General features: G+C 32.8%; 1 protein-coding gene across 3 annotated transcripts in view; it reads left to right on the top strand.

Annotated features, from left to right (window-relative positions):
- Positions 1 to 1,427: 1,427 nt before the first annotated feature.
- Positions 1,428 to 20,226, top strand: part of LOC107165131 (fibroblast growth factor receptor homolog 1-like) — a 37,939-nt gene continuing 19,140 nt past the window's right edge. Inside the window, exon 1 of one of the 3 annotated variants that reach the window (XM_089222724.1) lies at positions 1,428 to 1,782. The gene's annotated coding sequence lies outside the window, so the exon portion shown is untranslated. Of the gene's footprint in view, positions 1,849 to 20,226 lie in introns of all 3 variants that reach the window. The other 2 variants (XM_015513226.2, XM_089222725.1) reach the window with 2 other exon arrangements.

Below are 20,226 nucleotides of genomic sequence, written 5' to 3'. Positions count from 1 at the left end.
CGTACAGCCTATTTATATATCGCCTACAATATTATTGTAATACCCCATGTATCTATATTTTATAAGTATCATTGTTTGTAAATTATAAGTATTTGGTAGGAAATAATAAAATAATAAAATTGGAGATCCAGTCCTATTTTGATTTATTTATACACATTTAAAATACTTGTATTATGCATCTGCCCTTGACTATGGCTTGACTACGGTAAAATATTAATTATATCCACAGCCCCTACTGACTCAGAGTACTGAGTCCCTCGATTCTCACTAGATATCTTACATTTAATAACATTTTAACTGAGCACCCCCTGACATCAAACACTATTATATAAGCACCAATATAAAACCAACCTAAGCATATGTATTATACATGTGATTGCGATGCGTATTGCTACAGAAACTTATCCAAATATGACAATGTATTGATTTATGTTTAAAATACTCAATAAATCATTGAAAATTATATAGCAGATCAATATAATTTTTGTCAGAAATGTATTAAAATGTCAGTTTCATGTATTATCATTTATCAGGTTAAAATTTTATTTCATTCTCATATTTAAATTTTATATTATTTAATCATACGTTTCGCATTTGAATTACATTTTATTTTTAAGATTTTAAAAGTTGAATACTACCTATATAAAATATTATATGTGATGACATGCGTCGTTCATAATTTTTGTTTTTTATTTCATAGAATTTGAGTTGAGTTAAATTTAGTGTTTCCTTCTATATGAGTCTGTGATTTGTATACTTCTGATTTCCTTCCCACATATAGAAAGTACATTTCAGCAAGACTTTGCCAATTTACAAAAGATGTTTTGAAGCGAGATTAAAATTGTTAAAATTGAAATATATTATACTACTCAACGATATTGATGTTGTCTATATAGGTATAATATGGTAACAAACACGTTCCGTTGAGTGTGCCTCTTGAGTTAGTCGAATCGTGTGTACTAAGTGGAAATTTTCAGTAATTTTTTAATATATAGAAACTGTACATTTTCCTTAAATTTGAGAAAATATATCTAATAGAATGATAAAATAATATATAGGCGTGACCGTAGTTAAAATATGTGAGGTAGGTATATATTATAATTCAAATATTTCATAAATACGTATGGATTTTTTTCAGACATTTCCTATATATACCAACATCTTTATGATAATATAAACGTACTACATTATTATTAAAAATGTCCAGCCGAAACGGCACAAATTACAAATAAATAAAATATATACGTTAATTTTATTATTATTATTTTTATTCAGTTTGTACGCACGGCCGTCGACGGCGGCGGAAGAGGAGGAGGGCGACCGTTTACCCTGGCCCGGCGGACCAATGGCAGCGGAGCGTTTCCCGACTCCGGCCAAAGGATAATATTATAGTGCGGCGGCGCGCAACACAAGAATAGTACTTACGCCGCCGCCACTGAGTGTTTATATTAATATTATCACCGACAGACACAGTGCACCCGTCGACCGCATCACTCGTGTGTTTCGCGTCAGTGTGCATTTTTCGTCCGATCGCGATTTCTTTTGGTATAAATATTTTTTTTTGTCTTCGTTCGTTTTACAAAAAAATCGAAATCGAACAGTGCGTGTACATCGTTTTACACACTTACCCACAGATCGAAATATCGCGTAATAATAATAATATAATATCATATCATACCGGTGTCTAATAATATACGCGCGTTTCGACCATGGATTTCGTCGAGTCCCACGAATTATTCGCCTGACGACCGACGACGTTTCATAAAAGTACAGCGTGTGCACGTGAGTTGTTATATATACACGTCATAATATAATAACAAACTAGACCGCAGACGACCAGCTCGCCAAGTAAGATTTTATGCTCACACGTTTCGCTTTTTTTTTTACATTTTTAAAATTTTTTTTTACATAATACACAACTGCAATATTGTTAAAATAATATTATAATAACGTAGCCGGCGGCCTGAGGAATTCCGCCAAATATCCTGCACGTGCGTTATACACTTGTCCGAGTATACGTTTGAAATTTACCGGTCTAATGATTATTTAGTACTTTGGAATTTAGTATTTACTTAACCATAACCTATGCAAATCAAAATTTGACTGTAAAAAATCGTGATAATTTTTGGCTAGATGATCACCGCAGGTTTTCAAACATCAACCCTCACATTTATCTACGGAAATTTTGAGTAAAAGCCGATTTGATATATTGGCGGCTGTGGGCAGCAATATATTCATTCAGTGCGTATATATATAGGTCCCTGTGTACTATACAAGTATATAAATCATATAGCCATTTATCTATACACAACATATATAGCACCGTATAAGTGCATTTAAGCGCAAATCATCGCGCGTTGTTTTTCGATCGGAGGACACATGCGGGGTCGATCGTTGGTGCCATCTGTTTTTCTCGAAACGTCCAAAATGTGGACCATGTCAACCCTGCGTAAGAAAACACATTGCACGTTGTAAACAATAACACGTTACAGCAGTCAGAATTTATATTATTATACACCCTTAAATATGTATAGGTATACTCAGGGTACTCTGAGATTTGGAATTCGGAGATCTAAAATTTGGAGTTATTACTACAACAATAATACTATACGTATAGTCTTATTATGTTCAGGTATCATAATAGATATATTGTACTATTGAATTGTTTTTTTTTTTGTTTCTCTTGTTTAAAATTTAAGATTTGAAACTAAATTTTAACTCAATGGAGTTATACATGATCGTAGGAAATATTTGATCATTTTGTTATTAAAATTACATCCGATCGTTATATACCCGGATATGTGCCTTTTGTATACCGACCTATGTATAGATAATTTTGTCACATGTATGTAACACAGATATTAGCTAGTTAGTAGTTATATGTACTCCTGATGGATGTAGGTTTTATATTACGTTTTTTATCTAGGTAGATCTTAAAAATCCGATATCATTACGGCATTACATGCAAATACAAAATTTTAAGTACAGCTAGTACTCGTATTTAGATTAAAAATCTTCATGGTGGTTAAACGATGTATATATGTTACACCAACGAGAATATTATAAATCTCCAGTTTAATTGGGTTCTGGAAATGATGTATACTCTGTCATGTATAAATAAAAATCAGGGCTCAAAATAATTCATTAGCCATTCGTTTTCTCCTACTCCTTCGAACACCACGCACTCGTACCTATATACATAATAATACAGTGGCCGCCGCCATAAATTGTAACACATTTAAACACCATCTCCTCGATCTCCCTGCATTGATCATAGCTCATATTTATCACATTAATAATATATACCTACATGGATATATATATATGCACATAAAGAAGATTCATAAATTTCTCGTCGTGATAACATGACAACCTCCGCTGCAGTAGTTTATGTTTTTCCACAAAGATATTAGTACCTCAAATATTTTTCATATACATAGGTACATAACTCAGACATACGAATTTCGAACCATCAGAGTCCATAGACAGACGTGTAGGTGTAGATACTAACGCGCAGTATTTAACCAGTCAATAATAGCATTGTATGATTCTATCGAAATTCCTTGAATTCAAATTTTTATATATATTACTAAACTATACGTCACACAAATTTGTAAACCTTATGGAATTTATACCAACAGTAATTATCGCAACTCATTCTTTTGATGTATACAAGGTGTAATAGAAAGATATGACAAAAGAAACATATAAAACATATAAAAGATATGACAGAATGTCATATCTTTCTGTTACAATATACTGTTTATTATATAGGTAGGTACCTATAATATGCGTGAATAGTAAATATAATATTATGTTCATACGAATCGTATATAGGCAATAATTATTGATGTTGTATAAAACCGCATTTAAATATTTAAATCTCGGTCGTAGACATATTTTGTTGATGTTCTCGAAATCCCATACTTTATCGTGTATCACACGTATAAACTAAATAAAATCGTCTCGAATTACTATCGTTACGATTCGCAAACGTGCCGTGAACGTAATCTTCTCATCCTCCAATGGTCCGTCTATGTACTACACTGTATTATGTAGTGTGTAATATGCCACAGCAAGAAAGAGACGTTTTGCGACCACAACATCACGTCATGTACTCATGTATTATATGTATAGTATATCCGGTTCGGAGGGAAAAATAACAAATCCATCTCGACGGACGGACATCACGAAACGTCTCTTTGTATAGTTTGATTTTTATCGACACTATATGATATACTCGTATATATATACGCATAATATATGTATTTCTCGTCCTCTTAGACTATATACACGCCATAATGACTCTCATTTAGACAATAAATTTCGGCGTTTATAATGTGAATCCGTCACATGATACGGTTTTTACGAGTTCAATATGATGACAGCTCACCGAATCTCGAAATTAAATTATTATACTGTGAAAATAATAATTGTGATCGGAGCTCCGTTCACATGCTAATCTCACACATACACACTGTACGCGGACTCGTCACATGGTGCTTGTGGTAGTATAATTTGACTTATAATATATTATATTTTAGTATACATATGAATAATTATAATTAACTCAATGACCGCGGCAACCAAACATTTGGACCGTAATCATTAAGTTATATTCCATAATAATGATATACGAGTGTGTGTATAGTCACTTGATTTGATGGTTTAATGGTCATGTATATTTCATATGATTTATTTTATTTTTTTAATCTGTAATACATAATGTGAATACGATACACTGCGGATGAGTCCATTGTTGACGAGTGTGTACAGTTACGATTCCATCATTAAGCTGACCTTTGAGTACCTATGCTCAAGTGTCAGCAGAGTAACACCCATAATTCATATATATTACAAATCACTCACAGGCTATAATAAAGTGCATCACAACAATATTGTTGTAATAATTCAATACTCTCGCGTATTTAACTATAACACCCGCGATCGTAAAAAAGTTATATTCGTTCGTTCAAAATGTTAACGTAATATGTTTTCGATAAGACGCGTCCGAACGAAACACATACTTATCATCGTTAATAGTCGAATAATTTAATTCAAAACAATTAAATATTTATTATCCAAAATATGTGCAGGCACACTTAAATAGAATTTGTTTTATAGATAAATATACATGCCATACGATGGTTCTGATATAAAAGAGCAAAATAAATGTGAAAAAGTGAAGTCGTCGGTATAAATATAGTAAACAATTTTTTGGGAAAAAAGAATGTTTGTTACTTGTTTTTAAGCCTAAATCAACACACACCAATACCACGCGTATATACAAACATATTATTATAATCTTAAAAATCCAATTATACGATTAAAAAATAATGCGTTCTACGCGATGAGTTTCGAACGTATAATGTCTCAATAATAGCGTTGTTTATTACAGGTAGGTACCGGTTATGCCTCATGCACCACGATGTCATTTATAATATAGGTATTATGAGAAAATAAATCCGTACAGGGAAACATTTCTACATGTATACCTGTACCGCGGTCGTATTATAATATTATTATACTAATATAGGTATAGGTACGTAATAAGCTCGTTGACGTATTATGTGTAAACCTTACAGACGAGATGACAAATAATACCCATCCGTGAGACATGATAATATATAATATATATATATTAAATCAAATACCGTTTTTTGAATATAATATTTTATGGTATAATATGGTACAAATATTATGTTCAACCTTTTTTATCTTGTATGCAAGTTTATATTTGTTTAATCCTCGTACCTAGGCGGCTGTCTAGTCGCAGTGGCAACAGCAGTAAATAGTGAGGAGTTAATCATGTAGGTATTATTTGTAACGATTTTAAACAGCCAACAGATATAGGTACTACTACAGTCTATACATATATATATATATGCATAGTATGTAGTGTTATGTATTTAATACGTAAACCTCGCGTAGTCCGTCACATCACACGCCTGCACGTCATTCATTCTCGTCGTCTCAATCGTCATCACTGCAATATGACGTGCTGTACCTATAAATATATATTATGAACATTTAAAAATCGTATGCGCGCTGCTCGCCTCGTCTTGTAACAGCTCAAAATATTATGTTATTATAACGTCGGTAGGTAGGTATAAGCTATTTTAGGGAAACGACTCTCGTCTTTCGACCGAACAGCAGCGCAGTGTGTGTGTGTGTGTGTGCATGCGTTTCGGGGTGAGTTTTTTCCAGGGGGTTGGCCGCCACCGGGTGGTTGATAGACTCAAACAGGTGTTGTGTGCGCGTGCGTGTGCGCCGATGCTGCAGCGCGATGATAAGGGACTATCGCCAGGGCCGGGTACAATAATAATATATTATATCGTGTTATTGTTGGAGGCGCGTGCTCGTGTATCACGTAATACACTATTTTATAATATACACGGGTGTGTATGTGTGTGTGTGCGTACAGAGGCACAGAGCGTACGTACAATAATAATGTGTACATAAACACCGGGCCCAGACGATGTGCAGACGATGTGTAGTGTATGTATACGTACGCGTCTCATTCCGCTTGTGTGCATCAAATATATAATATATGTATAGTATTATAGGGTGTTGATAAAACCATTAAATCCGTGACGGCCGCGCTTGGGACGGATAATAAACAGATATCGTCGTGTATCGATGGACGTTGTAATGACGCATAATATAATACGCATACGTCGTGTACTTATGTATAATCTGATGTATATAGGTACACCATATCGCGCGGATTTCCATCGTAAAATACGTCTAAATCATGTAGGTTCGGTGCATATATTGTAGTGTGATCTAAAGTCACCAATTAATTATTTTGAAGGGTCACATCATTAGGAATTTGAAAATCGTTCGCGCGCCATCGAAATATTGCACACGTCTTCGGTAAGAACCAATGAACGAACACGATACATTCCAACACTAATATTAATGGTTTTTATTATTTTTTTTTCTTATGTCTGCGGACCACCGTTTGGTTACCCAAGGTCCGTATGATTATATAATCATATTCTATTATATGATAATAATATCATGTTTTGATAATATGCGAAATCAGTTGAGATTAAAATGTATATGATATTGGAAAAAATATATTATGCGATATTCGAAACAAACTCGCTACCGAAGGATATTATAGGTATTATATAATATATAGCTATTAGCGTATCGAATTCTATATATTTGTTGACAATAAATAGTGAATAACTGTTTCGTTGATGCGCCAACGTTCTTTTAATTATTATAGTGAAGTTGATGATTACTTCTCGCTCCCACATCCACGACTATAATGAATATCCCATCTAACCTAATAAAAAAAAATTGTTACAGTACATTAGTTTATTATGTACAATAATTACTTTGTAAGTTCGTTCTGTAATAATAATAAATTATATTCTAATGTTCCTATATAGTGATGTTTTGTAATAACACTTACAATTAATATGATTCTAATGTCACATAGGGATTTTTGGTGTAGGTTAGGTGATGATGACCGACTGTCAGATTGTATACATTTCTTATCCACGTCTATATTGTTCGTTGATACTACTAGTTATACCTATATTATATTATTATTATAATGTATGTAACTTTGCCCTCCGAAACACTGCGCCCATATTATATATGTGCCTAATACTAAACCTATACTCACTTTACGCGTTGACTTTTTGGATATAATATATATATATATATATATATACATACATATATAATAGGTGTACGCACTTTAAAAGAACGATCGAGTAAATCAATAACAGTCATGTTGGGTGGAACAGCTTGTAAAAATACAGATATCTCCGGTCTTTGTGTGTTTTTATTTACACTCATGAGACCAACTGGCAACAATCACACCGAAATCGAACGACGTTTTTATCTAATCTCGCGATGGATATACCACCGAGTTGGGGCCAAAGTACCTACCTATATACATATGCATATAACATACTCTCCATCAGCAGTGAGTTAAAGTTTTTTTTTCAAATTTTACGGTGCATTATATCGAGTAAACATTATTTTACTGGCTCGAAAACGGTCATCGTAGCCCACACGCACAACCTTCGTATACCATCATATATACACACATGGCACGACATCGGGGTAACCACCGCACCGACGACGGGCGGTGAAAAAATGTGTAAAAACGAAAAATAATACTATATACGTATTATATTATGTAAAATGGTATAGTACTAAATATATAAATTATTATATCATTATGCCTGCAGTATGCACGGCCTGTGCGCGTATCCATTTGCAGCATCATTAAAACATGGCGGGCGAATATTTTATTTGAAACACGACGCGCAGGGTGTATAATAACATACATAATGCCTATACTCGCTGCAGTATAATACGAGTATAGTATACGTATAACGATGTCGGGTTCGATGCGATATTTCACGAAATAAAATATGTAATTAATAACGAATGTCGAATGGTATAGGTAATAATAATAATAATAATATGTGCCCACCGTTCGCCAAATTGGCATTATAACGACCCGACCCACGGACGCTGCAAAATAATATATCGTAGGTCTATATAATATCGGATTTCACGTCATATTGTATTATTATTTTAAATTACTGCTGCTGCTACTGCAGGAGTCTCTCGTTACGGTGACGGTTCCGTAGAGAGCTACCTCTATAAACGCGCGGGATGGTCGCCAAAATACATCTTTCGGTTTTTTCAAATATTATGTTTGTGCCGGGTTGATAACAATTTAATTACGTAAATTTTGTAATTACTGTACCAGTGTTTGACGGGAAAACTGATATGTGGGGTGTGTTGTTCGCGATTTTTTGAGACATGCACTCTACATATTTCGTTCATTAAAAATATAATTTATATTATTGTAAATGATTATGAAAGGTATGTATACTCCACACCCCTGTTTGACCATCACTGTACACGAACCTACCAACATGAGTGTCACCATACATTTTTCTGGGAGGGGGGGGGCAAAATATATTTTAAAAATAAATTAAGATATTTGTATACATTCAATGCTTACATTTTAAAGGTAATCTATGTTTACTAATTTGGCACGTTACAGATAATGCTTTGAAAAACAAATTTAAAATTCTAGGGGGGGGGGGCATGTGCTCCGTCTTTCCATCCTGCTCTGCCTACCTACGATCATTAGTTCACGCACACGATGATGTTTCACGACGATATTTCAACGGTTATTTTATCAAATACAAGACCCCTTTTAATATTGTGCTATACAAATAGTGTTTTTGATATCTTTAAAAAAAAAAATCGTTTCCTCGTCCTGCAAACAGAAGCAGTTATCTATTGACGCGTACCTAATCGAACGTGTCGCGATGGCATTGGGAAACCTTAAAATGTGTATATTGGTGTGTTCCAAAATTATGACGTGCCTCCTGACGCGTGAGCTGTGATTTAATACTATGTTAGATTTAAAAAATCAACTCCATAAAACATTATAATATTTATTTTGTATTACGCGTTTACAACGTCTTAAGCCCATTATTGAGTATTGCTTGATTTACGATCGGTACTGAAATATATATATATATATGGTATGATTGCGCGTATATATATACATTATATATATGTACTATAATAATGTTCATTTAATACACTAATCTCGTATTATAATTACATCAATAAATGTTATAAATTAAAATGTACATTGAATAATGGATAATATTATAGTTTAGCCTTTCAGAAACGGCTATTACTTTCCATCCACTTATCATTTTAAAAATATATTACAATTATTTATAATTCGATACATCACATTTTTAAACTACCTATTCAAAAATTAAAGATATTTTTTAATTATATTAACGATTACAATTTACAATAATAATGTTATAATATGTTTCTCGGTGATTATAATAATTATTAATTCTTTAAAAATAAGTTAACTCTGAACATAACTTATATTTATTGAAATGAATCATACATAACCTTTATGATAGTCCATTTTAAAAATAAAACAATTATACCAACTTTAAACTAAATAAGCGTTATACGCCTTGTGCCTAACGCCTACGCTTTGTGACGTGATGGTTTCAATAAAATATGCGATTAATTTTGTCTTGTAAAACATTGAAGGGATTGTGTATAGGTACTATTATAATCAATATACAATGAGTAAATAAAGGCTAACGACTGATTTTAAACGCGAAATGTCCATATTCGATTGCCAAATGCCGACACACATACTCTCGAACACTCACGTCATAATTATTGCGTCGTGCAATTATATTTTTGTCGTGGTTGCTCGCATTTTCCGTATTTCACTAATTTAAAATAGAACTGGATACGACACAGTATCGTATTGTAATAATATAAAGGACGCATATCCTACGAGACGAAATCGTGGAGGTAATATAATATTTGACGTTTTCAACACATGTTTCTTATGTTTTTTCAGTCGCATATCGAAGGAACGTGGAAAAGGTTCGACGTGGTGACCGTAGACTCTAACAATTCAAATGTGTGTATAGATTATTGTATAATATACTATCGGGGTGGTTTTTAATACACAGTATAAAATATACAGGGTGGTTTACCAATCACGCTCACTCCTTTTCTTCAAAAATCTAGTTATTCAAATTCTGATTTTTGAATTATTAAACACACCTCTAATATAATTAAGACCATATTTTCAAATTCTTGATATTTTTCGTACTATTTAAGGATTAAATGATTTTCAAATAAGAAATATTTTCTTAAAATGTTTAAGTGTCGCAATCAAAATTCGAACGACTAATTTTGTTTTGTTATTTAGCTTTATGTACTAAGAATAATTGACCTTTGATAAGGGATTTGAAAGATATGGAGGTCATGATGGTTATTGAAAATGTTCAATGTTTAATTATTAATATCAATCCATAAATACTTATATGATTAGTAACTGTGTCCTATGTATAATAAATACTAGGTAAGATATTAAATATTTTTTCAATTTTTGTAAAACCATTTTTAAGGACTATTATCCTTAGTAGGTATTAATGTTTTGATAACTGAGAAACTACGGTCTGTCGAATATTGAATTAGGTGCAGCAACATTTCAAAAAAATTATCCACTACAGTAAAAAATCCACGAAAATCAGAATTCGAATAAATTCTTCATTAAAAGAAAATAATGGGGGCAATATAGTATGTGTACACTTTGTGAATCACTCTTTATGTAAAACATATGGCGACTATAGGTTGCAGAGAGGGCCGGTTATACCCTAGACGAGGTACGAATATGATTTAACAATGTGTAATTTTATTATCATTGTTCGGCAATGATATAAGACAATATTTTTTTTTCGTATTTCGGTTGCACGTGTGTGGCTGCGATGCGATACGCTTTAAAAGTATTATAAAATTATATTTACAAAAAATGGTCCACTCGTTTTCGTGACAAAAAAAGGCGTGAAATGCGACGCAACTATAAGATATTCGTATAAAATAATATATGGTTTGGTCATATTTTCTCACTCGTGTTCAACGGCTGAACGGGTCGAAGAGGCTCGTATGTGGTTTAAGGATATTGCTATTATCATAATTCACGCAATAACAATAACAATAATAACGATACTAATATTCTACTATAATATCATACATATGGATATTGAATATATATGGTGCGTAATGAGATTACAAAGACTGCTCATCATCGTTGTACAATACAATGACGTATAATAAACCATATCGTGTAGACCTCTACGATGGTGCGATTATAAGTGAAAAGAAGAGAAGAGAAAATCAACACGTTCTCCTGAAATCCGACTGTTGTTGTTGCTTGACACGCGTTATTGCGTTAATGTGTAGAAGAGCCCATTGTGTTATATTTGTTATATGTCCGAGATGTGTCCGTGTCGTCGTGTCGTGTGGGCCATCTAAACGTTCAAAACCACACGACATTATTATAATGAAGCCTAGTCGTATAATATAATAATAATAATAATAATGTGTTATACAGGGTGGTGGTTCACCCTATATTTTATCCTTTATAATTATTTATCCATTCGAAATTTAATTCTTGGAATTTTTAAGTAAACTTTAAGACAGCTATCCTACACGGTGATGAGCACAATTTTTTTTTAACGATAACATCGATGCATTTATAAATCAAAACTTTAATAGTACCTAATTTGTACTGTTTAATACTCAATATAATATTGTAAGGTTTTTTTTATCTCTGACAGATTTCTACACATTTTATTTTCCGTTTTTATTGGCTATATATAGAATCCGGTAAATCGTATCTGCAATTTCACAACGAATCATGTTTCGTTTTCAAAAGTCTCTATATAATTTGTAGGTAACTAACACACTACACACAGGACACTATATATATATATATATATATATATACTGAATAAATCATTTGCGATTTTTGAATCACTTTCGACACTCGTATGCTTATAAAGAGTCGTCACATCACTGTCCTGCAGCAGTCCTCCGGTTCTATGTGCACGATTTAAAAATAACCGTCATTTGGGCGTGAGGCGTTTTCACCACGGGACTATACGAGACGACCGATGTGCGTCTGCCGCCGGGACCCGCAGCAACCGCGCGTATACCGGGTTTTAAGTACCTAACTTCGCAGATGAGGAGTCGCCCGCGACCATAAAACGATGACAGCAACAGCAGCAGTGTATTCCTCGGGGTCTTCGGTGACCGGGCACACACACGCACACACGTGAACGGCACATGTGTCGCGACTGCCGAGGTTGTCGATAATCTGCGAGTGCCTCCGCACTGCCTCGTCCGCACAAGTGCAGCTGTATGGTACAACTATACTATTAGTATAATATTATCGTAAAATAAAATACACTACTCAGTGCAGGTATACCTAATTATAGATTCGCGGGGTATCGAACGTCATATATTCGTATTTATAATACGTGCAGACAAGCTGCAGCAAACATTCATAATATAATTTGTAATATTTATTCGTATCATAGCAGAACAGAAGTAGGTATAGGTATCACGCCGGGTCTCACTCATTTTTTAACCATCCCATTAAAACCCTTCGGAATTTAGCCAAACACGTGCGCTAAAAAACGAAAACGAAAAAGGGAGTTAAGTGCTTTACCGCGGGGTGGGCACGTCTATACACGTACAATATATAATAATATGTTATATACGCGTTCGAGACGCTTTTACGAATTTATTTTTTATTTTTTACTGCTCGCCATCATCGCCAAGTATATTATTATGATATAATAATACGCAGCTCGCGCCGCACTGTATATCGTTTTTATTTATTTATTTATTTTTTATTTTCGGGAAGACGTGCTCAAAACTTCCTCCCCCCGCACACGTGTGACAGCATCGCATCGTCGCCGTCGCTAATCGTTTCCGGTCGAACGTCGCCGAAATTCGTATTCCTATACGTACATCACCGCATAATGTAAAAAAAAATAATAATAATAATACGTTTGTTATGGAAAGAAAAAATTGAATCAAAAATAAACAGCGACGACAAGTCCAAAAACTTCGTCGTCACGTCGATTTAAACTCATGCTCGTTTTCCGGTCGTCATCGTCGTAATAATATTATTATACTCACATTTTAGTCGTTGTTATATTATTATGCCACAGTGAATCTATATATATATATATGTTTACAAGTCAGCGAGGCTGATTTTATTAGTAACAAGTCGACGATAGAAAAAATATTATAATATTTACGCCAAAGTGTTGACGGGATAGTTTATATAACGTCCAATATATACGTCTTATATTGCATGACAGCGTTCATACCTAATGTTATTGGTACCCGCGGAGAAATCGCTGTCAAACGATTTTCGAAAAGATTCGTCCAAACTCTAATAAATTATTGTACGCGGTTGGTTTTATATTATGTATACATTTTGACCGCACTGTATAGATCAACTGTTTGGGGATTATTAGCCGACCTACTTGCACACGATTATTTACACATTTTATTCTATTAGAACACGATCCGAATTATTTATTGGTACGATATTGATTCTGCTGCTTTCGATGCTTGTGCATTTATTTTTCGAGGAACAAAATTGAATTTTGTGGAAAATTTCATGGTATTTGCGGCATTTTGAGTAAGTCAGCGGCGGTTCTCAATCATTTTATGTCCATCCGAATACAGTATTTTGAAAATTTTCCCCTACAACTATATTGGTTAAAAACCTTTTAGTTTTTGATCATCAAAAAAATGTATTCGGAGCCTTTCATCATTACCTACAAAACGTAAACATAACTATTGAATATGGACAAATGTAAAATTCAAATATGTACCTATATATATATATATATATATATATATATATATATATATATATATATATATATATATATATATATATATATATATATACAGTTATTATTTTTTATTATTTCTAAATAATTATTAGGTATATGGTTCAAATAATTTAATGGGGCGGTCTGGCGCAGTGTGGTTCCCGGCAGGGTAACTTTAAATGTCAAATATTATCCCAGTCCAATTTATTTCTGTATTTATTTTTTGTGCATAATAAGTGGGCTGCAGATGTATTTTCAGACAAGGCCGATATTAAAATAATTTCAAATTGTATCATGAAAACTTCGAGAACCGTGTACCGTGTATACCTAAATGAGATTTCTACATATATACTACAATTCGAGAGAAATGTTGGAGTAAGAGATTTGTCTTCCATTAAATAAATCAAGTCTTACAATGAGTTTGGTTATGTATAGGCTTAGTTTACCTTACGAGTCTTTGAATCGTCATTATATTAAAATTACTTAAAAAAAAATTTTTTAGCCATGATAGAAATTGGTTGAAAATTATAGTGTACTTACGGCATAAGCGCAGAGAAATTTAAACGTCAGTAATTACGGTTTAAGTATAAAAACAAACGTAATCAAAATGTATATTTGTAAAACGGTACACCGCCCGGCGAGTAGCTAAACATATTTATTATCATAAGGGTTTTAAATTTAGCAGAAATATTATTTCCGCTGCGTATATTACAAATCTCAATATAGGTACTGTATTATAATAATACGATGTTTACGAGGCCGCCCCGGTGTCTGAAAATACACTTTTCAGCGGTGGCTGCAGTGTTGGTAGTCGTATAGTATAGTAGTAAAAGAGAAAAGTACAAACACAAAAACAATAATATATATCTACCTATAATAATAAAAAACGCACACGTGTCCCCGTGCACTCGGACGCGGTTGTTTTACCTAAACAGAGAGAGACGGCGATACTTACGGTCGGCGTGCGCTTTGGAATATTAACGAACCGAATAGAAAAAAAAAAAAATGGTAGTCGCGACTTGGGTAGGTACCTACTACACTACTGCAGCCACGATATAATACACACGTACAAAGCTTAATATTATCATTGTGTTTACCAGCCACATAAATATATAAATAAAAAGTACGTACAGAGATTATATTATTATTATAATGTTTAAATGACCAAAAAGACAGTGCTCACACACACACATAAGAAGAAAAACGATGAGCCGAGGGTGGAGGCGCTAATTTACGGTACGGCCGACCATGTCAACGAGTTCGGACGTTATATCATATATTATTATCATACCTACCTATATATTACATTGCCACAGGTGTATATATAATAATAATATGTGTTTTATTGTAAACGATGCAAGCAAGTTTTTTTTTTTTAATCAGTAGACCATTGTCACATCGCGTGCGCGAGATGATTTACACCTCTTATTCCCACCGTAAAAATAATGTTAATATATTTTGTATGTTATTTGTAATGCAGTTGCATTAAGAATAATATGTATAGTAACATATATGGGTGCACACAGGACACAGCGATCCATAACCTATCCATTAGCTTGTGCTTCCTCCGCATTAGATGGCGCTTAAAAATATCGGTACATATACAGGGTGCTCGACCATCTAATACTTCGGTGTATATCTCCCCTTTATTTCATTTAATTCGGTCAAATATTCTGAATATTCCACCCCATATATATATATATATATAGTTGTGCGACAACGATATAAATATTTTTATTAATTAATAATAAATATATATATATATATATAATATTGCTGAAATATTATTTTTTATGTATAAATATAAGCGTAAATAGTATTGTATAATATTACATTATTAGCATTATGTTGAGTTATGTATATGTATCCCGTAGGTACCATTATGTGATTGTTATAATAATACAGCGCGAGTAGAAAATAATTCCACGTATTTGAAAATCTGTAGTATGTAATGAAAGAAACATTATACAACTTTTGGTAAATCGCAAAATGTTTACATAGTAAGTGACAATAAGTTTATTCGGCCTTCGTCTGTTCACATTTGACGTGCTCGGTAAAAAGTTTTCTGACGAGCAGTATTGTGCCATCGTAAAATGTTAAAATATCTTCGAACAAACTAACGGTAAATAAACAAGCCCCGGTGTCGCGTGTATGGTGAAATACGCTCCAAGGTATAGTACATCTCACGACAACCAAATGAAACTCCGGAAAGCCTTCTGAATCAGAATGCTCGAGGTGCTTCAGCGCCCCCAGACGTTAATTTAGCACTGCCAAATCAAAAATACCAAAAATGGAAAAATGGAAAAATCATATGAAAAAAGTTTTCTTTGTTTTACGTAAGATTGTTTTTTATTTGGCTTTTTGGTGGAAATACAAATTATTTATGATGATTATAGTTATATAATATGGTTTTATCAAATATTAGTTATGTAAAATTGACATTTTTTTTTTTTTATTGGTCTTGAAATTTACAAAGAATTTCCGCTTCGACAACTATGGACCATTAGCGATAATTAGAAAGAAAGAAAAAAAAATTTGTTAATTATAATATACAAAATAAATATGTAAATTTTTGGACATTTTGTGTCTTATAATTATGTACATGTAAAAATTTTTGTTGTTAACTTATAATAACTTTAATATTTGAGATTGTTTGAGGAAATGTATCGTTTTTGTTTCGTTTTTAGGATTTGGACCTAGACTTTCTCCAATGCCGAGGCTTATGTTTAATTCTTCTCTGTTTTTTTGGTATTTTCTTCATTCTTCGAATATGTGTTTGATGGATAGTGAGGTGCCACATACTTGGCATATAGGTGGGTCGTCTTTTGCCATCAAGTATCCGTGTGATTGACATTTTTATCTGTTTATACTAAGTCATTATATGAATATATATATATATAGGTAATATACCTAATGTATTTATGAGGTTTACTACTGTTTAGATACTTAAATTTAGTGTGCTTATGTTTTTACAGTGCATTTAAGATTGGTTATAGTAATTATAAAATTGAAGAATGGTACTTAGAGGTCTACTTAGGACCTGTTTCATCTGAATAATTTTAGCACCCCCAGTGTTTGGCCTCTAGTTGCGCCTATGCTTCTGACGCTCATCTCTCCACTGCTAAACAGAGATCTCGACATAATAGCAATACATATATCATAATGTATATCAAATTTACAATAATAATTATTAATTTTTTTCATTGCGCATTTATTGAACTCGTACCTACAATGCAGATAAGTTCGTAAACTATAATATAATATTATTATGTTAGGTGTTTGTCAATTGGTGGTTTTTGATCATATCAAACCAGGCGTGGATTCAGCCCCCCCCCCGCTTGGGCACCCCCTGTCATCTAGCCACCAACAAAATAAATTTATATTATAAATTATGTATAATTTGTTATTTTTCAAAATAAAAATAATACCTAGTAATAATAAAATCGGTGCTTTTCGTTATCGCCGTCACATACGACAATAATAATTATTATTGTTAATTGTTTTCAAAGTACCTATACTCGTATATGCAACGATACGCGTCGACGGCGGAAAGCACCGATAACAATTATTATTATGAAAAAAAAGTTAGCACTAATAAATCAAATAGAAAATGGTAATATTTAAATAAATAGTAAGGTGTACCTGACAATTTTTTTTTTTTTTTGAGTACCCCCTGTTTAATTTTTCTGGATCCACGCCTGTATCAAATCTAAAACGAGAGTGAAATCTATTCGACTAAAAACTCGTACCGTAACCAATTTTTCCAATCGTTATTATCTTAACCGTTTAAAAGTATGAATAGTACCTATGCACGACACACGCGTATACAATATGCGTCAGGTAGGTAGGTCGTAGTACCTAAACCTGTATAGTTCGAATCTTATTTCGAATATTACTTTATAAGTAATATAATTTATAATGACCGATGATGCGTACATTCTGATGTATTAAAATAAAATAAAAATATTTTTTTAATTACAGCTAGGAACGATCAATATAATATTATAGTCTCTTGTACGGTGCGATGCCGACGAATTTGCGTTAGATTTCGACTCTGCGATCAAATAATAATAATATTATTATTACGTATGTATAGGTACACACGACGTCTACGGTATAAAATAATAATAATTTACTGATTTGTGTAGGCGCAGAAATAATTGTGGCCGCAATTATACAATTTTTAAATGCCAGAAAACTCGCGCGTAATTTGCAACGTCTCGATATATCAAATTAATTCAACGCACAAGATTTATTATCTTATTAATTTTAGTCAATTTTAATTGCATATTTGTAGAAAACGTGCAACGATTTTCCTACTCGTTTCGAATACGTGACTTGCAGCCGCTGTTCGACCACGATATGAGTTAATATTTTTATTTTTTTTTTTTTACGTATTTTATGTATATAATTATTATTTTATTAACCGAGAGTCTTATTTACTTTTTTTTAAATTTATTGACCTCGTTGCACGCATTTCTTGTACAACAAATAACTACTGTATAGATCTCGTCCAAAATTATTATTAACTGCACTACATTTATACAATCTAAAAGTATTATTTAACGATGGCAATAATGAATAATGCGTTCTCAATAATTTGAACTCAAAAGTGAAATACCATTAAAATCACGTGTCAAACATCACAAAGTGTGTAACCTATGGTTCATTTGTTTTTACATAAATCACAATGTCCGAATATTTTTTTTCTTCCAAAATTAACTTCCATATATTCTTACCGTATAGATCAATTTAATAATTTTAATAACATTCGCAATCATTTATAATATATTCTGATCAATTCAAGTTGACTGTAAATTCTAACTATATGTAAATAATAAAGCCACACCGATACAAAAAACCATTAAATATCTGCGAACAATTCGTATACAGCCGAAAGTAGGCCCGCAGCTGAATATTTTTTTATAATTCCGTTGACTCGATTTGTGAAATAGGTAAGCCTCAGTTTTTGTGATCTTATCGCGACCCGGTGAAAAATATGTTTTCTGCTCCAGTAAAAATGGCGTATGAATTGCCACATTACCTATATTTATACAATTATACATATAAATATATAATTCCTCCAGTCGATGCGATTCAAAGTCGAAATATATCTGTAGCGAGTATTCGAATAACGAAGACGTTATTATTGATTCCGTTTGAATTGCTGCAATCCTGCACGAGTCGTGTCGGACATGACTATATGCCGTATACTATATTATAATTATTATTGATCAAATCGTAGTATGACCGAAGTTTCTACTCGTTTCGAATTTTAAAACTCATCATATAAATTCTGCTGTGACACATATAAGCTATATAAGCTATATCAGCTCCTGATGATGATGATGATAATAATAATAATAATAATAATAATATAATATATGTAATACGCCAATAAACGACGTCCTTATATTATGCACGTGCTTGGTCGTATAAAAAAAATTTGGAGGAAATATCTCAAGCATTCGTAAGAAAAAAACAAAATTAAAACCTCCAATGCCTTAAGAACGTCATAATAATTATTCGACCTACCGCAATCGGTCGTAGCAGTATCATGATCATATAAATACATTTAAAAAAAAAAATAGTTAAACGACGATTACAAGGTAATAATAATAGTATTGACTTAATGAAAAATTACAAATTTTATCACAATAGCAAAAAGCTCGACCGTGGACGACGGTTTTTCAGAATAATTTATTGCCTACGAGTATGTCAGATGAGTGCGCACGTTCGTGTGTGTATATGTGGAGGGGAGCACTGCACAATTACGCAACATAATGTCAATAATAAATAATATCTCGAGTGTATAAAATTATGGTTTGTAATTAAACGGATTCGTAAATTTCCGTTGTCTGGTTAATTGATGTCCGCGCGACCGGCCGAGATGAAATACTGCAACGACGCGATTCGGCCCAGCTGCATAGTATTATTATGTCCTGTGCATCTTTTTCTCTCTCTATCTGCTAGCTGCTGC

Source organism: Diuraphis noxia, unplaced genomic scaffold (genome assembly GCF_037042655.1).
Source record: "Diuraphis noxia isolate RWA-SAM2 unplaced genomic scaffold, SU_Dnox_SAM2 contig0003, whole genome shotgun sequence".
Classification (NCBI taxonomy): Eukaryota; Metazoa; Arthropoda; class Insecta; order Hemiptera; family Aphididae; genus Diuraphis; species Diuraphis noxia.
This window is presented reverse-complemented; position numbering and strand designations above follow the sequence as displayed.